The 22,031-nt window shown below is 37.7% G+C and overlaps 1 long non-coding RNA gene across 1 annotated transcript; it reads left to right on the top strand.

Annotated features, from left to right (window-relative positions):
* The first annotated feature begins 1,910 nt into the window (after positions 1-1,910).
* On the top strand, positions 1,911-18,264 carry LOC134761451 (uncharacterized). The gene is made up of 2 exons (XR_010140064.1): positions 1,911-2,828; positions 10,923-18,264. It is a non-coding gene; the product is annotated as an uncharacterized LOC134761451 (long non-coding RNA).
* Positions 18,265-22,031: the final 3,767 nt, after the last annotated feature.

Consider the following 22,031-nt stretch of genomic DNA (forward strand, 5'->3'; position numbering starts at 1 on the left):
GCATTATATATATATTCTCTTGGTTCTGTTTCTCTGGAAACCCTGATAAATTATACTTGTTGACTCAAATAATTTCTTGCTGGTCTTAGAATTTTTTATATTCAAGATTATGTCATGTTTGAATAGAGATAATTTTACTTCTCTTTTTCCCAATCTGAATACCTTTAAGTTCCTTTTTTTTGTTGTTGTCTAATTGCACTGGCTACTAGTTTCAGTATAATGTTAAATAGAAATGGTGAGAATAGATATTCTTGTCTCATTTCTGATCTTAGGAGAAAACATCCAGTTTTTCATCACTAAGTATGATGTTAGCTGTGAGTTTTTTCACAGATTCTCTTTATTAGGTTGAGGAAATTCCCTTCCATTCCTAGGTTTTTTGAGTTTTTATTCTTTTTAATATTATAGAAGAGTTTGGGTTTTGTAAAATCTTTTTAAAACATCTATTGAGAAGATTATGTGGCTTTTTTTTATTCTATTGATATGGTGTATTATATTGATTGATTTTTCGATGTTAAACCAACCAATCTTTCATTCCAGGGATGAGTCTCACTTGGTCATGAAATGCAGTCTTTTTGTATGTTGCTGGATTTAGTTTGCTAGTACTTTGTTGAGAATTTGTGCCTCCATATTCTTAAGTGATTTTGGTCTGTAGTTTTTTTTTGAGATGTGTTTGTCTGGTTTTGATATCAGGGTAATACTAATTTCATAGAATAAGTTAAGAAGTCTTTCCTCCTCTTTTATTTTCTTGGAAGAGCTTGTGAAAAATTGACGTTAGTTCTTTAAATGTTTGGTACAATTCAGCAGTGAAGCCATTTGGTCTTGAGCTTTTCTTTGTGGGTAATTTTTTGATCACAAATTCAATTTCTTTAGTTGTTAGAGGTCTACTGAGATTGTTGGTCTAAGATGGTCTAAGTTATTTAATTTATTGACATATAATTGTTCATAAGAATATTATAATTATTTTGAATCCTTTATAATCCTTTTTATTTCTATAAGGTTGGTAGTAATGTTCCATCTTTTGTTTCTGGTTCTAGTAATTTGAGTTTTCTCTCTTTTTTTCTCAGCAGTCTAATTAAAGATTTGCCAATTTTGTTGATCATTACAAAGAACCAGTTTTTGATTTCATCAATTTTTGTAATGGTTTCTTTTTCCTCTATTTTATCATTTTCCACTCTAATCTTTATAATGTCCATCCTTATGCTCGCTTTAAGTTTCATTTGCTTTTCTTCTTCCAATGTTTTAAGGTTAGGTTATTGCTTAGAGGTCTTTCTTCTTTTTCTAATATATGCATTTACAGCCCTAAATTGTCCTCTGAGCAGTGATCCAGCTACATTTCTTAGGTTTTGGTATGCCATATCTTTATTTTCTTCTATCTCAAAGTACTTTTAATTTCCCTTTTATTTCTTTGACCCATTGGTTATTTAGGAGCATTGTATTTAGCACCTCTTAAACTGGAATAGTTACATTTCAAGTGCCTAATAGCCACTATGGCTGGTTGTTAGCATATTGAACAGTGCAACTTTATAGAGTTATTCAGTGATGCAAGTTGGGAGTTGAACCTGGTTTATCTGATTCCAAGGAAATAATCTTTGCAAACTGTCTCTCCAATATGTTAAATGTGTAAAATAGCAAGCCTTGCTAATTAGCTACTTTAGGAAGTTTAATTACTTTATTTTGGGAAAGTAATTTTAAACATTTTACCTTTTAAATTATTAAATGTATATATTGTATATACTTTATATATATATTTGTATATACTTTAGGCATATATATTTGTATATACTTCAGGAATACAACAAATATATATTTGTATATACTTTATATATATATTTGTATATACTTTAGGCATACAACATAATATTTTAATATCCTTATATATAGTGAAATGATTACTACAGTCAAATGAATTAGCATATCTGTCACCTTTTATAGTTACCTTTTAAGCTTTAAAAAAATTTTAAACATAGCACACATATAGAAAAATGCACAAAGTATAAATGTACAGCTCAATAAATTATCACAAAACAAACACGCATGCATCCACTACTTAGTTCAAGAAATGGAACATTGCCAATCACTTCAGATGTCCCCTCTGTGCCACTGCCCAATCTGTATCCTTCTCTTCCTTCCAAAAGTGATCATCTCACTTCTAACCAGAGTTGGATTTACCATTAAGACAATAGAGCCTAAGCTATAGGGGCCCTCATTTACACAGACCTCTTCCAAAGCCCTAAGGTGGGGTGGGGTGCTCAATAAAGTGTTCATATGGTCATTTGTCATCATTTTTATGTGTTTTTGTAAATTTTACATAAGGAGAGTATTTTGACCATAGTTACTTAAGGTGGTGGTGCTTTCTACTTTGACTTTCCTGCCTTCACATTTTGCCTTTTGTTGAGTGGTAATGAGATAGCTATTGATGTTTTTGGGATTTGTCCAAGCCTTAGACTCTGAGGGTAGGGGAGTTGAGGATATATTTTATTGAGGTCAGCAAGATTTATGTGACTCCAAGTCACTTCCATATTCAAACAGTGAAGTTTATGTAGGATTATATATCATAATTTATTTATATATTGTCCTGCTGATGAACATTGGTCTTATTTTGAGTTTTTGGTTATGACAAATTATACTGACACATCATTTTTGTATATTTCTTTTGGCAAATATATGTATGCATTTCTTTTTCCTTTTCTTTCTTTTTTTTTTGAGACAGGATCTCACCCTGTTGCCCAGGCTGGAATGCAGTGATATGATCATGACTCACTGCAGCCTCAAACTCCTGGGTTCAAGTAACCCTCCCACCTCAGCTTTCTCAGTAACTGGGACTACAGGTATGTGCATCCCCACTCAGTTAATTTTTAGATTTTTTATAGAGACGGAGGTATCCCTCTATTGCCCAGGCTTGTCTTGAACTCCTGGGCTCAAATGATTCTCCTGCCTTGGCATCCCAAAATGCTGGGGTTACAGGCTATGCATTTCTTTTTGCTATACCTCTCTAGGAATGAAACAACCAGCTCATAGGGGTCATTTGTATGTTCAACTTTGGTAGACATACCAAACTGGTTTCCAAAGTGGGTATAAACACATATGTTCCTACAAGTAAGCACATGAGGGTTTCCTTTGCTTTACACCTTTGCCAAAAAAAAAAAGAATGGGTAGTTTTTACATTTCAGCAATTCTGATGAGGTTGTAATGTTATTTCATTCTCATTTAAATTTGTATATCCCTGATTATTTTTGAGGCCAGGCACCTTGTCAGTCTATCAGTTATCTGTTAAATTTTGAATCCATTTGTTCATTGGCTGTCTTACCTTATTGATTGGTAGAAGCCGTTAATTTTGGCATCAGCTCTTTATCAGTTACATGTGTGGCAAATATTTTCTCCCACTCAGGGACTTGCTGTTTCACTCTCTTCATGGTAGGTTTTGATAACCAGAAGTTCTTAAATTTAATTTAGGCTAGTTTATTAATCCTTTTGTTTCAGGTTACTATTGTTTTATTTAAAAACTGTTTCCTGGGCTGGCTCACATCCCAGCACATTTGGAGACTGAGGCAGGAGGACTGCTTGAGCCCAGGAGCTTGAGACCAGCCTGGGCAACATAGAGAGACCCCATCTCTACAAAAAATTAAAAAATTAGCCAGGCATGGTAGCTCGTGCTAGCTACTCGGGAGGCTGAGGTGGGAGGATCTGCTTGAACCCAAGAGGTTGAAGCTACAGTGAGCCATGATGGCACTACTGCACCCCAGCCTGGGCAACAGGGCAAGACCCTGTCTCAAAAAATACAAAATAATAAAAAATAAAAACTATTTCCACACTGTAAAATTATGAAGATATTCTCCTATTACCATAGGATAATGCTTCCTTTCTAAAGCATTATTGGTTTGTCTTTCACATTTAGATATATAATTCACATAGACTTGATTTTTATGTATGATGTGAAGTAAAGGTCAAGTTTCATTTTTGTTATGTGGATATGCAGTTAACTTAGTACTACTTATTGAAAAGATTGTTTTTTCTCCACTAGTTTGCAGTGACTCATCATTAGACAAGTATCTATACATTCATGAGTTATCTCTTCTTCTTCATGGATCTACTGGTCTACTCTTGTGCCAATACTATGTTATCTTAAAATAAATCTTTTTTTTTTTTTTTGAGATGAAGTCTTACTCTGTCACCCAAGCTGGAGTTCAGTGGCACGATCTTGGCTCACTGCAAACTCCACCTCCTGGGTTCAAACAATTCTTCTCCCTCAGCCTCCAGATTAGCTGGGATTACAGGCATGTGCCACCACACTGGGCTAATTTTTGTATTTTTAATAGAGACGGGGTTTCACTATGTTGGCCAGACTGGCCTCAAACTCCTGACCTCAGGTGATCCGCCCGCCTCAGCCTCCCGAAATGCTGGGATTACAGGGGTAAGCCACTGCACCTGGCCTAAAATAAATCTTTTAATGAGCAGAAGCAGTCATTCTATCTTATTTTTTCTCTTTCAGAATGTCTTGATTATCGTTGGTCCTTCACATTTCCATATCAGTTTTAGAGTCAGCCTGTCAATTTTCATACAAATCCTATTGAAACTTTATTAGGATTACATTGTATCAGTAGATCAATTTGGACAGAATTGGTACATGGATGATACCCAATATCATAAATTTATTATATTTGTAATTTACAAACCAATACATGTAATCTACCACATGCTTAATTTATTTGTCTATTCCTGACTTCTTGAGATGAAAGCATAGATCATTGTTTTTTCTCCAGCCTTTCTTGTTTCTTAACATATTCATTTTAAGGTTGCCCTATGAGCATGACCTTAGTTGGATTCCTCAAAATAATTAGTTAGTTAATTAATTTGTTGACTGATTGATTGTCACATTGCTAGCTCCTCTCAGACTGCCCAGTCTTCCTCATGCCCAAAGTGCTCTCATTCCATTCACGATAATGCCCAAAATCTTTACCTTGGCACACTCATTTCTCCATGATCTGCCCCTACTCCCTAATCGCTGTCACCTCCTGCAATTTGTCCCCTTATCTACCTTGCTCCAACCACACTGGCCTCCTTACTGTTCCTCAACAACATCAAACACACTCCTGTCTCAGAGCCTTTGCCGTTGCTGCAACCCCTATCTGGAAGGTTTATATTTTAAATAGCCAAAAGGCTTTTCCTCTTCCTTCATTCAGGTATCAGCTGAAATGCACCTGTTTTTGGAAAGACCTTCCATGACTACGCTATATAAAATGGCATTCTCTAGCACCCACTATCACCCCTACTTTGATTTTATTTTTCTTCATAATGATACTTCCCAACTGACACAAAATAAATTTACATGTTTATTTATTGTTTGGCTACCGTTTTCTTCTCTCTCTAGAATATAAACTTTATGAGAATAAGCATTTTTTTTCTGTTTTATTTACTTCTGTGTCTCCAAAGCCCACAAAATGTGTGGTACATGGTAGATGATTTATAAATACTTGAGTGATGGATTCTGTACTTGGCGTCAGAAGATCTGGATTAAATAGTTCTGAATCTGCCACTTATTAGTCATGTGACCTTGAGCAACCAAATGAAACTTTCTAAGCCTCGATTCCTTTAATGGTATAGTGGAATAATAATTATTGCCCCTGAGATACTGAGTGTAAAAGTACTTTATGAAGTATACAAAATCATCATAGACTTTTGTTTATATTATAGTCAGAAAATGTCTTGATTGTCCCAAATTTCTTTCTATTTGGATTTCCTCGGTGATAAAAATTCTCCTGTGGGAGAATTTTTGTTGTGAACATTTTGGACATTTTGTTGTGTTCAGCTCTAGCTAAAACATGAGCATTTGTTCCTAGAAAGGATAACGTTCTTACACTTCTGTTGCCATTAGTATGTGAGCAAGAATTAATATATGAACTCATTGTCACTGATGACATCTGATATGGGTGGGTAGGTTTTGGTGGAGAAAGCACTAAGCAAATGTCTAGAGCATTGTGGGGAGGGGTGTGCTGGAAAGGCCATTCTAAGTGGGTGCCTGGGGGAAAAAATTAAAAAGTTCTTCATTAGTCAGGTTAGGCTGACAACACAACCTCAAATTGCAGCACAAAAACCTCAAATTCTCAGAAGCATATCAAGAAAGGTTAATTTCTTATCCAAATAGTTGTCTGTGGTTTCATACTACTCTCCAGGGGTTGGGAGGAGATAGTCGTATTATTTCACGTGCCTGTGTGGGGACTTTTTAGGGAGTCTTAGTTAAACAACTTGGATAAATTTAATAAAGTTTTATAAGACTACCACAGTACAAATCTATCTTGGCAAAAGACTTTACAGTTTACACAGGAATATGCTTGAAAATACTATTGTTATTTTGTAGGTTTTGGCATAGAGTTTAGGTATAATTATCACATTTTCAACTGCAAGTTGTATCATGTGTTTTGATGGATATGTATGTTTTTGGGGAAATGGGACTTATTATTTGAATTAGAACCTTTAAAAGAACGCTACCATTTATTGAGCAATTATTGTGTACCAAGTAGCACAGTAAAAGCTTTGAATACCTTATCTCATTTGATATTCCTGAGGGAGATACTATTACTATATTCACCTTATAGTGAGGAAACTGATGTTCAGAGATGTGGAGTAATTTGTCTCCAGTCACACAAATAAGTGGAAGAACTCAGGCCAAATTCAGGTCTGTTTGGCTTCAGAACTTGTGGTCTTTACCACAACGCAATGCTATCTATCTCTCCCCAGATAATATATTCTGCATGTATGATTGCCATAGGTCTATCAGCAGCCCAAAATAGATGATGACAATGAATATATTAATATAGTAGGGTTATATTAATGATTTCACAGCATTTGGGCCTGAGTGTAGAATCCCAAAGATGTTCTGTTGTGTATGTTTAACATTCCCAGTGTCACAATCACTCCTTTGGGTTAAGACTTTGCCTGTGATAGACCCAGGTAAAATGCAAATATCCTTCATGGGAGCAAAAATAAATTAACATGATCACTATGACCAGCAAGAAATAACTGATTTCTATCACCAGGGAATAACCAAATGCAGAAGACAAATTTAAAATAGTTTGTTAGCAATTTAATATAACATATAATCAAATGAGAACTTAAATATAACTGAGTGGAAGTTATATTTTGTATAACTATAATGGGTAGGCCAGTGAGGGAAGGGTTTTATAATTGAAAATAGTTATCAGGAAAGGATTCTTGGAGTAGCTGGCACTTGGTATGAGTCTTGAGTCACTTGGAAACCATGTACTATATGTGTCTAATAATCCTGATTTTAAAAACCTATAATAAGTCTCTCTTTTTTTTCTGCCCATAAGAGTCCACCTGTTTCCATCTTCTGTTTCTCTGCAAAAATGCTGCTGCTTTTCACTCTAATCATGTGACTTGAATGGGAGCTGCCATCTTTTTAGAGCTCTTTCTCCTAGACAGTGTTGATTGGCTCAGAGATAGGCACTTGATTTAGTCCAGGCTAATCAGAATACTCAAACTTATGTCCACAGTTGGTAAGTTCAGTGATAAGTACCTGACCCAAGATTGGTCAATTCTATCAAGTTGTAGGATATTTGAATTTGAGACTAGAAAAAGTGAATCTCAATTCTTCTATGGGTTTTGCTTCTGTGTTGTAAGATTTGAGGTACTAGAGCTCTGGGTAGCCATGTTCCTGGTTGGTCTATTCTAAGAAAGAATGAGGTGCCCTGTGGGGTTGAAACAGAAATGAGAGATGCAAAGAGAGTAAGGTGGCATTTCCATTTCTGGTCTCTGAGCTCTACCTTTATGCACTGTTTTGGCTGTTCAATCTTCATCTAAATAACTTCTAATAACTCCACTGCCACCGCCATCTAGCTATGCTTTCGGTTAATTTGAGTTGAATTTTTGTCACATGCAACTGAGAGTCCTGACTAGTGTTTCATTGTGATTTATATTGAAATAGGCAGAATAAAAATTATCTTTATTTTGCAGAGAGAAAATGAGGCTCAGAAAAAATATGTAACCAAGATACTAAAAAAAGTATAGGAGTTAATCCAAAACAAACATTAAATCTTTTCTCACTGGAGAAAACATTTGTAGGTACAAGGAGCTAGGTCATGAAAAGTCTACTGGCTTAGGAGACTCAGTATATGAACTATGAATAAAATAGCTTCCCACCTCTTAGGGTATTCTGAATGTTCTGACACCAGATTTTGGTATCATTTTAGGTTGGGTTTTTTTGTTGTTGTTGTTTTTGTCAGTAAAATCCTGGCTTTTGAGGAAAAAGGAGGAAGTCCAATTCCACCACAGAACCCACTTCCCTTTTTACTTTAGGTCCATGGGGTTGCCCAGGTCTGAAATAAGTTAATAACTATCTCTTTTGTACTGTAGTGATGTAACCCTGAAAAGAATGGGCTTTTGGTAAGGATTAATTTCAAAATGATACCAAATGATTGATTGTTCCATTCTTATCAAAGCATGCTCAAATCTGTACTAACCCAGGGATACAGAAAGATTCAGAAAGCACAATCCTTTGAATTTTAGGACAAACTTTACTTAGATAAATATATCCTTAATAAACAAAAAAAGAAAATAAACTTGGGACATTTAAAACTTTACATTTTGCCATATTTCAAATAAGATTTAAGATAGCTTAAAAAAATATAAACATATAAGAAGACAATTTAAGTTGAAAGTGGAAGAGAGTCCGGGTGCGGTGACTCATGCCTGTAATCCCAGCACTTTGGGAGGCTGAGGTGGGTAGATTACTTGAGGCCAGGAGTTCATTCAATACCAGCCTGGCCAACATGGCGAAACCCCATCTCCACTAAAAATACAAAAGTCGGGCATGGTGGCACATGCCTGTAGTCCCAGCTACTTGGGTGGCTGTGGCAGGCGAATCGCTTGAGCCCGGGAGATGGAGGTTGCAGTGAGTCAAGATCGCACCACTACATTCCAGCCTAGGTGACAGAGTGAGACTCTGTTTCAAAAATAAATAAAATAAAATAAAGTAGAAAAGAAACAAAAATTATAAGATAGGGACATTAAATGGAGTTAGAAATGAGGCTAATAAATAATGAATATGCTGCACCATGGAATACTACTCAGCCATAAAGCAGAACAAAATAATGGACTTTGCAGCAACTTGGATGGAGCTGGAAGCCATTATCTTAAGTGAAATAATTCACAAATGGAAAACCAAAGATTGTATGTTCTCACTTGTAAGTGGGAGCTAAGCTATGAGGATGCAAAGGCATAAGAATGACTTTGGGGACTCAGAGGGAAGAGTGGGAGGGAGGTGAGGAATAAAAGACTACATATATTGGGTACAGTGCATACTGCTCAGGTGATGGGTGCATCAAAATTTCAGAAATCCGGCCAGGCCTGGTGGCTCACGCCTGTAATCCCAGCACTTTGGGAGGCCGAGGCGGGCAGATCATGAGGTCAGGAGATCGAGACCATCCTGGCTAACATGGTGAAACCCTGTCTCTACTAAAAATACAAAAAATTAGCCGGGCATGGTGGCAGGCACCTGTGGTTCCAGCTACTTGGGAGGCTGAGGCAGGAGAATGGTGTGAACCCGGGAGGTGGAGGTTGCAGTGAGTCAAGATCAAGCCACTGCACTCCAGCCTGGGTGACAGAGCAAGACTCTGTCTCAAAAAACAAACAAACAAACAAACAAACAAAAAAACCTCAGAAATCCCCACTAAAGAATGGATCCATGTAATCAAAAACTATCTGTACCCGCAAAACTATTGAAATAAAAAAAAAGAATGTGACACAGTCCTATATGTATTTGACAACTAGCCCCAAGTTGGGTTGGGCTTTAAGCTTTCTTGTTAGTGCAAATAGAGAAACTCAACCAAGTACACAGTTTTGCAATATCCATGAGACAAATGTTTAGGAAAAGTACAACTGCATCTAATACTATGTCCAGAAATAATGTGTCCCTGGGTTCTTACAAAGAGAGCACTGTATTATAAAATACAGAAGGCCTGAAGATCTTCCTTCCAGGAGACCCAAGGATGAGGTTCACAGGCCTGGTTCTTATAGGTGGAAGCATTATTTTTCAAATTTCAATTGTCTTTATTATTTCTGCCATATATACTTACTAAATTTTAGAAATTATTATTATTATCGTTATTATTATTTTTTGAGAGTGAGTCTCACTCTGTCACCCAGACTGGAGTGCAGTGGCATGATTTCAGCTCCCTGCAACCTCTACCTCCTGGGTTCAAGTGATTCTTTTGCCTCAGTCTCCCAAGTAGCTGGGATTATAGGTGGGCGCCACCACACCCAGCTAATTTTTTATATTTTTTTGGTAGAAACGGGGTTTCACCATGTTGGCCAGGCTGGTCCCGAACTCCTGACGTCAAGTGATCCGACTGCCTCGGCCTCCCAAAGTGCTGGGATTACAGGCATGAGCCACTGTGCCCGGCTAGAAATTATTAACCTAATGTTTTTTTAATGTAGATTTTATTTTGACTCAGTTTTAAACTTAACCTAATCTTAGCAAGATAGATAAGCTAGTTATGTTTTTTTCTAATATCCTTTAAGTCAAGTTTCTAAGGATTAAAATTAAAAAGTCCATTTTAATCTAAAATTTTCTTATGTACCATTAATAGTTTGTAGGCCACACCTTGGGAAACACTGACTTAAGGAAAAGGAAAAATCCAGTATTTGAATATCCATGACCTCATTGCATTTTAATATTTCTTGAGAGATGTCATCTTAATATTTCTTGAGAGGTATTATTATCACCAACAGAGGTGGGGAAACAGGTTAAAGAACTTTTGTAAGGTTCCACAATAACTGAGCAGAGATGAAACTCAAGTCTTCTGATGAAAATCAAGTTCTGGCTTCTAGATGGGTGTAGAGAAGGCCTTTTTCCCAAACTGAAGTTCAGACTCTCTTTGACTGTTTACCCCTTTGCTTCCTGCCAGAATGCCCCACCCCACTTAGTCCATAGTGATGCCCACCTGTGGTTAATGGAGCTGAGGCTGCTGGACCAAAGGGAGGAAGTCTGTCAGGCATATGTGGAACCCAAAAGAGGAACTTCATCAACTGTCATGGACAGCTCTGCCACTTTGTGACCCTGTGGATTTTTTGGGAAGTGTTTTTGTGGTTCACCAGTCTCTCATTAGGCAAGGCCACTTGTCCTGGGTTGGTCTTCTTCATTGGTGGAAAGTACAGCTGGGAGATTTGGAATGGTTGCAGATTGACTTGACTCTCGTCAGGAACTGCCACCATGAGCTTCTGGGGAAAGACCTCAAGCTGTGGTGTATTGCTGAGGATTGTGGGATTCCTCCAAATCTTGGGGAACATTTTGAGTCATCACTGGCAGCCGATTTCTGTTGACAACTTGAGCAACCTCAGAATGAAGAAGCCGTCTTCATCTCTCACATGAGTATGACTTTGGGTAAATCATCTTGAAATCTGAACCCATGGTTGTGATCCGCACTCCTCCTGAGTTCTGATTTTTAGTGTAACCTTTTTCTTCTCATTTTTTCTTCTTTGTGCATCTCTTAAGGAGGTTTTTAAAATCTCATAATTAAAAAATTTATTTCTTCAAAACTTTTTATTTTGAAATCACTGTAAATTCACATACATTTGTATAAAATGCCACAGAAAAATCCTGTATGCCTTTTACTCAGTTTATTCTAATGATAACATCCTTAAAGAGATTTAAAAATTACTGAGATATAATTTAAATATGATAAAATGCACTCTTTTATGCATTTAAATATCCTTTATGTTTTTCATAGCTTATTAGCTCATTTCTTTTCAGTGCTGAATAATTCTTAATTATCTGAATGTATCATAGCTTATTTATCCATTCACCTATTGAAGGATGTTCTAGTTGCTTTTAAGTTTTGGCAATTATGAATAAAGCTGCTGTATACATTCATGTTTAGGTTTTTGTGTAGATATAAATTTTCAAGCTCTTTGGGTAAATATTCCAAGAGCGCTTGCTGAGTTGAATGGTAAGAAACTACCCAACTGTCTTCTAAAGTAGTTATACCATTTTGCATTCCCACCAACAATGAATGGGAGTTCCAGTTTCTCCACATTTTTGTCAACATTTGGTGGTGCCCGTGTTTTGGTGCCATTCTAATAGGTATGTAGTGGTATCTCATTGTTTTATTATTCGTATATATTCATTGGGTAAAGTGCAATTTTGCTGTTGACATATTGCACTGTGGTGAAGTCAGGGCCTTCAGTGCATCGTTTATCACTAGAGCAAGGCACATTGTACCCACCAAGCAACCTCCCATCACCCCCCAACCTTCTATCCTTCTGAGTCTCAATTGTTCATTATCCGAGACTCCACATTCTGCTTTGTGTGTACACATTATTTCGTTTCCTCTTATAAGTGAGAACATGAGGAACATGTCTCTTTGTATCTGGGTTGTTTCATGTCAGAAAATGGCCCCCAGTTCTATCCATGTTTCTGCACAAGATATAATTTCATTCTTTTTATGGTTGAATAGTATTCCATTGTGTATATATGCCACATTTTCTTTATCCAGTCCTCCATCGATGAACACTTAGATTGATTCTGTATCTTTGCTATTGTGAGTAATGCTGTGATAAACATGAGTGCAGGTATCTCTTTGATATAATGATTTCTTATCCTTTGGGTAGATACTCAGCTGGGTAGGACTGCTGGATTGTATGGTGGTTCTATTTTTTAGTTCGTTGAGAAATCTTCATACTGTTTTCCATAGAGGTTGTCCTAATTTACATTCCCACCAACAGTGTGTAAGAGTTCCCTTTTCTCCAAATCGTCTCCAACATCTGTTTTTTTTTTGTCTTTTTAGTAATAGTCATTCTGATTGGTGTAAGATGATATTTCATTGTGGTTTTAATTTGCATTTCTCTGATGATTAGTAATGTGTAACATTTTTTCATATACATGTTGGCTATTTGTTTATCTTGTTTTGAAAAATGTCTACTCATATCTTTAGCCCACTTTTTAATGGGATTATTTTTTGTTGTTGAGTTGTTTGAGTTCCTTGTAAATTCTGGATATTAGTCCCCTCCTGGATGTGTTGTTTGCAAATATTCTCTCCCATTCCACAGATTGTTTATCACTCTGTCGATTATTTCTTTTGCTATGCAGAAGCTTTTAACTTTAAGTCCCATTTGTCTATTTTTGTTTTCATTGCTTGTGCTTTTGAGGTGTTCTTCATGAATTCTTGACTAGCCCAAAGTCTACAAGAGTTTTCCCTATTTTTTTCTAGCATTTTTATAGTGTCAGGTCTTACATTCAAGTCTTTAATCTATTGTGAGTTGATTTTTGTATTTGGTGAGTGATAGGGGTCCAGTTTCATTCTTCCACATATGGCAATTCGATTTTTCCAAGCACAATTTATTGAAAAGGATGTTCTTTCTCTAGTATATGTTCTGGTCAACTTTGTCAAAGATCCGTTGGCTATAAGTATGTGGTTTTATTTCTGCGTTCTGTATTTTGTTCTATTAATCTATGTCTTGATTTTTATATAAGTATCATGCTGTTTTGGTAACTATAGCCTTGTAATATAATTTGAAGTTAGGCAATGTGATACCTTCAGCTTTTTTTTTTTTCCCCCCTTAGAATTGCTTTGGCTATTTGGGCTCCTTTTTGGCTCCATATGAATTCATTTTTTCTAACTCTGAATCCTGAATTATTTCTTCTAATTCTGTGAAAATTGACATAGGTATTTTTTTTAGACCTCCTGTGTGGACATGACATTGGCATTTTGATAGGGATTGCATTGAACTTGTAGATTACTTTGGGCTGTGTGGTCATTTTAAGACCATTAATTCAGCCAGGCATGGCAGCTCACACCTGTAATCCCAGCACTTTGGGAAGCTGAGGCGGGTGGTTCACCTGAGGTCAGGAGTTCGAGACCAGCCTGGCCAACATGGCAAAACTCCGTCTCTACTGAAAATACAAAAATTAGCCAGCCATGGTGGTGCATGTCTGTAGTCCCAGTTACCTGGGAGACTGAGACTGGAGAGTCGCTTGAACCCAGGAGGTGGAGGTTGCAGTGAGCCGAGATCATGGCACTGTACTCTAGCCTGGGTGATAGAGTGAGACTCCATCTCAAAAATAAAATTAATTTTTCCAATCCATAAGCATGGGATGTTTTTCCATTTCTTTGTGTCATCTATAATTTCTTTCACCAGTATTTTGTAATTCTCCTTTAAAAGATTTTTTACATCCTTGGTTAAATATATCCCCAGATATTTTATTAATTTTTTTGGTAGCTATTATAAGTGGGATTGCCTTCTTAATTTGGTTCATGGATAGACCACTATAGAAATGCTACTGCATATTAATTTTATATCCTGAAACTTTACTGAGTTCATTTATCAAATCCAAAAGTTTTTTGGTGGAGTCTTTAGGGTTTTCTAGATATAAGATTATATAATCAATCAGTGAACAAAAATAATATGACTTTCTCTTTTCCAGTTTAGATAACTTTTATTATTTCTCTTGCTTGATTGCTCTGGCAAGGACTTGCAGTACTGTGTTAAATATGAGTGGTGAAAGTGGGCATCTTGTCTTGTTCCAGTTCTTAGAGGTAATGCTTTCAATTTTCCCCATTAAGTGTGATATTTGCTGTAGGTTTGTCATATATGGGCTTTATTATGTTGAGGCATGTTCCTTTATGCCTAGTTGGTTGAAGATTTTTATAATGAAGTGGTACTGAATTTTATCAAATGCTTTTGCTGCATCTATTGAGATGATTACATGTTTTTTGTCCTTAATTCTGTTTATGTGATGTATCACATTTATTGATTTGTGTATGTTGAACTATTCTTGCATCCTCTTTTTTTGTTGTTTTCTGTTTTTTTTTTTTTTTTTTTTTTTTGAGACATGGTCTTGCTTTGTTATCCAGGATGGAGTGCAGTGACACAATCATAGCTGACTTTAAACTCAAACTCCTGAGCTCAAGCTAAGGGAGGAGACCACCCTCATATTGTCTTATGCGCAATTTCTGCCTCCAAAGACAGAAGTAAAAACTAAAAGGCAGAGATGAAATCCACAGGCAGAGAGCCCAGTGCCACACCCTGGGCCTAGTTAAAGATTGACCCCTGACCTAACCGGTTATGTTATCTACAGATTCCAGACATTGTATGGAAAAGTGTTGTGAAAATCCCTGTCTTGTTATGTTCCGTTCTAATTACCGGTGCATGCAGCCCCCAGTCACGGACCCACTGCTTGCTTAATCGATCATGACCCTCTCACGCAGACCCCCTTAGAGTTGTGAGCCCTTAAAAGACACAGGAATTGCTCACTCAGGGAGCTCAGTTGTTGGAGACGTGAGTTTTGCCAAAGCTCCCAGCCGAATAAAGCCCTTCCTTCTTTAACTCGGTGTCTGAGGGGTTTTGTTCGTGGCTCGTCCTGCTGCATTTCTTGGTTCCCTGACTGGGAAGTGAGGTGATTAATGGACGGTCAAGGCAGCCACTTAGACAGCTTAGGCCTGCCCTGTGAAGCATCCCTGCGGGGGACTCCGGCCAGCTTGAGCGACACGGATCCTGAGAGCACTCCTGGGTAGGCAATTGCCCTGGTGGAATGCCTCGCCAGAGCAGCGCATGGCAGACCCCCATGGAGGATCAATGCAGTGACTGAACACTGGGAAGGAACTGACACTTGGAGTCTGGACATTTGAAACTTCGTAAGACTAGTCTTTGGAACTTGCCCTCTCTATTTGAGTGGAAGTGTGGTCTGATCACCCACAGTGTGCCTATACCAGCACTTTGGTTTTTGTTTTTGATTTGACTTGAATTGCTTAATACTTTGGTTTTGGTTTTGACCTGGCTTGGATTTCTTGATACTCTAATTTTGGTTTTGATTCTGCTTTGGTGTAAACTGTAAAAGTGTGTGTGTGCTCTTTTTACCCGTTCTTTGTTTTGTGGTATGCGTGTGGTGTGAGTGTGGTGTTTTGTCTCAAAGAAGCATGGGTCAGGCACAAAGTAAGCCACCCCACTAGGAACTATGTTGAAAAATTTCAAGAAAGGATTGAAAGGAGATAACAGTGTTACTATGACACCAGGAAAACTTAGAACTTTGTGTAAATAGACTGGCCAGCATTAGAGGTAGGTTGGCCATCAGAAGGAAGCCTGGACAGGTCTCTTGTTTCAAAGGTATGACACAAGGTAGCCTGTAAGCCAGGGCACCCAGACCAGTTCCTGTATATAGACACTTGGTTACAGCTGGTTTTAGACACCCCCCCAACAGTGGTTGAGAGAACAGCAGCATAAGCAGCTGGCAGAGGCAAGGAAAGACCAGCAGAGAGAGAGAGAGAAAGAGGCAAAGAGAGAGAAAGAGACAGAGGCAAAAGGAAAGTCAAAGAGAAAAACAGACAGAAAATCAAAAAGAGAAAGAAAGAAAGAGATATACAAGTAGTTAAGAAAAAAAAACAACAGTGTACCCTATTCCTTTAAAAGCCAAGGTAAATTTAAAACCTATAATTGATAATTAAAGGTATTCTCCATAACCCTATAACACTCTAATACCACTTTGTTGTCAGTGTAAACAAGGGCATATCCCAAAAGCACTGAGGCCTTCCTATCAAAAATCCTTAACCCAGTAACCCACAGATGGCCCAGATGCATTCCACCTGTAGTGGCAACTGCTTTGCTAACAGAAGAAAGTAAAAAAAAATAACTTCTAGAGGAAACCTCATTGTGAGCACACCTCACCACTTCAGAAGTTTCCTAAAAAGAAAAAAAAAAAGGGATAATTTAACATTAACCACTGAAAATTCCCTTAACCCAGCAGGTTTTCTAACAGGGGATCTAAATCTTAATTACTGTACAAAGGTCCAACCAGACGTAGGAGGAACTCCCATCAGGACAGGACAATGGATGGTTCCTCCCAGGTAATTGAAGGAAAAAGAAAGCCATCTATACCAATTCTACGTTAATTTGGACAAAACAAGATCTTATTAATAGCAAAGGATAATTAAAATCCCAAACTTACAAGGTTTTCAACAAAAGTAAAGTTTGCTAAAAGTTAACAGTGTAACATGTATTATAGTAACTTCTAATCTTGTGGCCTTGGACAGTCTAGTCCACAGACATAAAGCAAAGAATGGTTATCGTCTTTGAAAAAAAAAAAAGGAAAAGAAGGGGGCGCAGAATTTATGTAAAAAGCATGTTATATGGTAAATTCTTGTCCTGAAATAAATTAACTGGTTGTTTAAAAAAAGAAATGTTTGTAATAAGTCAGAAAGTTGAGACATGTCGAAGAATTGTCTGCAAAAGTTGTGAAAGAGAAAAATGTTATAAAAAAAGAATTTATGCAAGAAATGTTGTATAATTTAAAAGTAACTAGGCCTCCTGAATGTAAAACTATTGAGAAAGAAAACAGTTTATGTGCACGGTGTATAAGGAAGATAAAATATACCTTTAGTAAGAGGATTATAAAGAGGCATAAGAATGTAAATTTTTACCTATATTAAAAGGTTAAAAAAGTTATTGTTTTGAAGGTTTAAGCAAGTTTTAAAACGTTAATTGTAAAGAAAATTCTGTGTGTAAACATATTTGCTAAAGTTAAAAAGCTATCATCCAGTTTTTCTGTGAACTGGACATTAAAGTAAAACTACAATGGGTTTTTCTTAAAGCACTAACCTGCTCTTTAACAAAGATTATAAAAGGTTAAAAAGAGTCTATAAAAATCTTACCTTATGGTCCAACATTAAAAATTGAATATGTATGTATACAAAGTTTTATTAAAACTAAGTTTAACATTAATAGCACACTAATATAAAGGTGAAATTTAGCTTATCTGATATAAAAACCATACAAGAAGCATTATTAAATATAAAATGATGTTTGGCTTTCTTTGGTCTAAAAACTAATAAAAATAGGTGCTAAAAGAAATTTCTCAGTAAGAAGGCACCAAGGACTATAAAGTCCACTGATGTCCCCACATTTAAAACAAAAGGTCAATTTCTTAGAAATTATATACTTGGCTTATCTTCCACTTTCCTTTCCCTCAAAACTGAAAGTGTTTTAGCACAGGTACCACCCCTAGAATTTCCAGTAAACCATCACCAGCCTGAAGATCACCTTCTCATCAAAGGGTGGAAAGAAGAAAAACTCGAGCCAGCCTAGGAAGGACCCTACCTTGTGCTGCTGACCACCGAGACTGCTGTTCATAGAGCGAAAGAAGGATGGACTCATCACACCTGAGTCAAGAAAGCACCACCCCCTCCAGAGTCGTGGGCCATAGTCCCAGGGGAAAACGTTATCAAACTAAAGCTAAGATAAATTTAACTCTTTCATCTATTCTATTACTCTTTCTTCTTTCCTCACTCTATTGCTGACCATCTAGTTATTAACATAACCAAGTCAATTTTGCCTCACACTATTCCATTTAATGCTTGCCTTGTTATACCCTGTGGGGACTTGCCAAGTCAAAGACAACTCTCTACTTCAGAAAAGTACTTCTGTCCTTCCTGACTCTCCTCAGACTGGGCATTAGTAAATTAGGACCATTTAATCTGGGGAAATTTTGATAAAGACTCCAGTGTCAACCAGGAGTCTTGCCCCCCAATGTAGAGCTTTTATTGCCATAGTTGGTCCAACGTTCTGTGGACCACTAAAGAGCAAGGATGGACTGCCCTAACTGGTTTTTATAATTTCCTAAAATCACACATTCATTTTACTAGAGGATCATAGAAGTTAAAGACTTAAAACAAACTTTGGCAATTAAGACAGCATACCAAGTTGCGAATGCCTGGTGGGAATGGATCAAATATTCCATCTGCACGTTAAACAAAAGCAATTGTTATGCTTGTGCACATGGAAGGCCAGAGGCCCAGGTTGTCCCTTTTCCTCTAAGGTGGTCCTCCAGTCGACCAGGCGTGGGCTGCATGGTGGCTCTTTTCCAGGATTCTACAGCCTGGAGTAATAAGTCATGCCAAGCTCTCTCTGCTATATCCCAAAGTCCAGCACCTTGCGGGTCAGCCCCTGAGGGCTATCCAGCCTCCATCTCTGAACACTAAGTTCACTTCATGTCTCTCACCACAGGGAGGAAACTTAACATTCCTTGGAGACCTGAAGAGATGCAGTGAGCTTAAAAATTTTCAAGAGCTTATCAATCAGTCAGCCCTTGTTCATCCCTGAGCGGATGTGTGGTGTTATTGTGGTGGACCTTTATTGGGCACTCTGCTGAATAACTGGAGTGGCACTTGTACTTTAGTCCAATTGGCTATCCCTTTCACCCTGGCATTTCATCAACTAGAGGGAGGAAAAATAAGACATCATAAAGCAAGAGAAGCCCCTTATTGGTCTTTCAACTCTCACATCTATTTAGACACAATTAGATTTCCACAGGGAATACCAGATCAATTTAAAGCTTGAAATCAAATAGCTGCAGGATTTGAGTCAATATTTTGGTGGGTGATAGTTAATAAAAATGTAAATTGGATAAACTACATCTATTATGACCAGCAGCAATGAGCTTTTCATGAGTTAAAAGAAAAACTCATGTCAGCCCCAGCCCTGGGACTACCTGACCTAACAAAACCCTTTACACCCTATGCATCAGAAAGAAAAAAAAATGGCAGTTGGAGTTTTAACTCAGACTGTGGGGCCCTGGCCAAGGCCAGTGGCCTAGCTCTCAAAACAACTAGACGGGGTTTCCAAAGGCTGACCCCCATGTCTAAGGGCCCTGGCAGCAATGGCCGTGTTAGCACAAGAAGCAGATAAACTAACCCTTAGGCAAAACCTGAATATAAAGGCCCCCCATGCTGTGGTAACTTTAATGACTACCAAAGGACATCACTGATTAACAAATGCTAGATTAACCAAGTACCAAAGCTTGCTATGTGAAATGGTGATAACCATTGAAGTTTGCAACACCCTAAACCCCGCCACCTTGCTCCTGGTATCAGAGAGTCCAGTTGAACATAACTGTGTAGAGGTGTTGGACTCAGTTTATTCTAGCAGGCCCAACCTCCGAAACCATCCTTGAACATCAGTAGACTGTGAGCAGTACGTGGATGGCAGCAGCTTTGCCAATCCCTGCAAAGTGACTCTGAAGAAGACAACAAGCCCTGCTCCAGTCACACCTGGAAGCTGACTGGTCCATGCATGGCAGAAGCATGAGAAAACTCATCATGGGACTCATTTTCCTTAAAATTTGGACTTGTACAGTAAGGACTTTAACTGACCTTCCTCAGACTGAGGACTGTTCCCAGTGTATACATCAAGTCACTGAGGTAGGACAAAAATTGCTACAGTCCTATTGTTTTATGATTATTATAAGTGTACTGGGACTCTAAAAAAAAAAAAAACTTGTTTGTATAATGCTATTCTATTGAAAGTATGTAGCCCAGGAAATGACCAATCTGATGTGTGTTATGACCCATCTGAGCCTCCCATGAACACAGTTTTTGAAATAAGATTAAGGACTGAGGACTAGTAAGGGCTTGTAAGTGATATGAGTAAAATGTTAGCCAAAACAAAAGAAAAAGGGGTGCCCAAACAAGTCACCTTGAAGTTTGATGCCTGTGCTGTCATTAATAGTAATAAGTTAGAAATAAAATGTGGTTCTCTTAATTAAAAAAGAGGCTATATAGCAGAAAATAAGTACATTTGTCATGAACTAGGACTGTGTAAATATAAATGTGGATACTGGTTTTGTGTCATTTAGGCTACTTAGATAAAAAATAAAAAGGATCCTGTCCATCCTCAGAAAAAAAAAGTGGCCCTTCCTGTACCAGTGGTCAGTGTAACCCCTTAGAACTAGTAATAACCAACCCCCTTGATCCTTGCTGAAAAAAGGGGAGTGTGTAACCCTAGGAATTTATGGCGCTGGACTGGATCCTTGAGTAAATATCATGGTTTGAGGAGAAGTTTATAAACGCTGTCCTGAGCCAGTAGTTTAAACCTCCTGTGATAAACTGAATGTGCCAGTACCAGAAATTCCAGGAAAAATAAGAAATTTGTTTTTGCAATTAGCTGAGCATGTAGCCCAGTCTCTCAATGTCATTTCATGTTATGTATGTAGAAGAACTGTAATAGGAGATCAATGGCCATGGGAAGCCGGAGAATTAGTACCTACAGACACAGTTCCTGATGAATTCCCAGCTCAGAAGAATCACCCTGATAACTTCTGGGTCCTAAAAGCCTCAATCATTAGATAATACTGTATAGCAAAAGTGAGGAAGGACTTCACCCTTCCTGTAGGAAGACTCAGCTGCCTTAGGCAAAAACTGTATAATAATACTACAAAAACAGCCACCTAGTGGAGTTCAAACCACACTAAGAAAAATCCATTTAGTAAATTCCAAAAGTTGCAAACTGTGTGAACCCACCCAGAGTCCCACCAGGACTGGACAGCCCCCACTGGATTACAGTGGATATGTGGGTCTAGAGCTTACACCAAATTACCCAACCAGTGGGCAGGTAGTTGTGTTATTGGCACTATTAAACCATCTTTCTTCCTACTGCCCATAAAGACAGGTGAACTAGGCTTCCCTGTCTGTGCTTCCCGTAAAAAGAGAAGCATAGCTATAAAAAATTAAAAAGATGATAAATGGCCCCCTGAGAGGATCATACAATATTATAGGCCTGGTACTTGGGCACAAGACAGCTTGTGAGGATACCTGACCCCCATTTACATGCTCAACTGAATCATGTGGTTACAAGCTATCTTAGAAATAATCACTAATAAGACCGGCAAAGCCTTGACTCTTCTGGCCTGGCAAGAAACTCAGATGAGAAATGCTATCTATCAAAATAGATTAGCTCTCGACTACTTGCTAGCAGCTGAAAGAGGGGTCTGTAGAAAATTTAACCTTACTAATTGCTGTCTACACATAGGTGATCAAAGGTAAGTAGTTGAAGACATAGTTAGAAATATGACAAAACTGGCACATGTGCCCATGCAAGTGTGGCCTGGATTTGATCCTAAGGCTATGTTTGGAAAATGGTTCCCAGCACTAAAAATATTTAAAACTCTTATAATAAGAGTTATAATAGTAATAAAAACCTGCTTATTGCTCCCTTGTTTGCTACCTGTACCTCTTTAAATGATAAAAAGCTTC

The sequence above is a fragment of the Pongo abelii genome, chromosome 4 (assembly GCF_028885655.2).
Source record: "Pongo abelii isolate AG06213 chromosome 4, NHGRI_mPonAbe1-v2.0_pri, whole genome shotgun sequence".
Lineage (NCBI taxonomy): Eukaryota > Metazoa > Chordata > Mammalia > Primates > Hominidae > Pongo > Pongo abelii.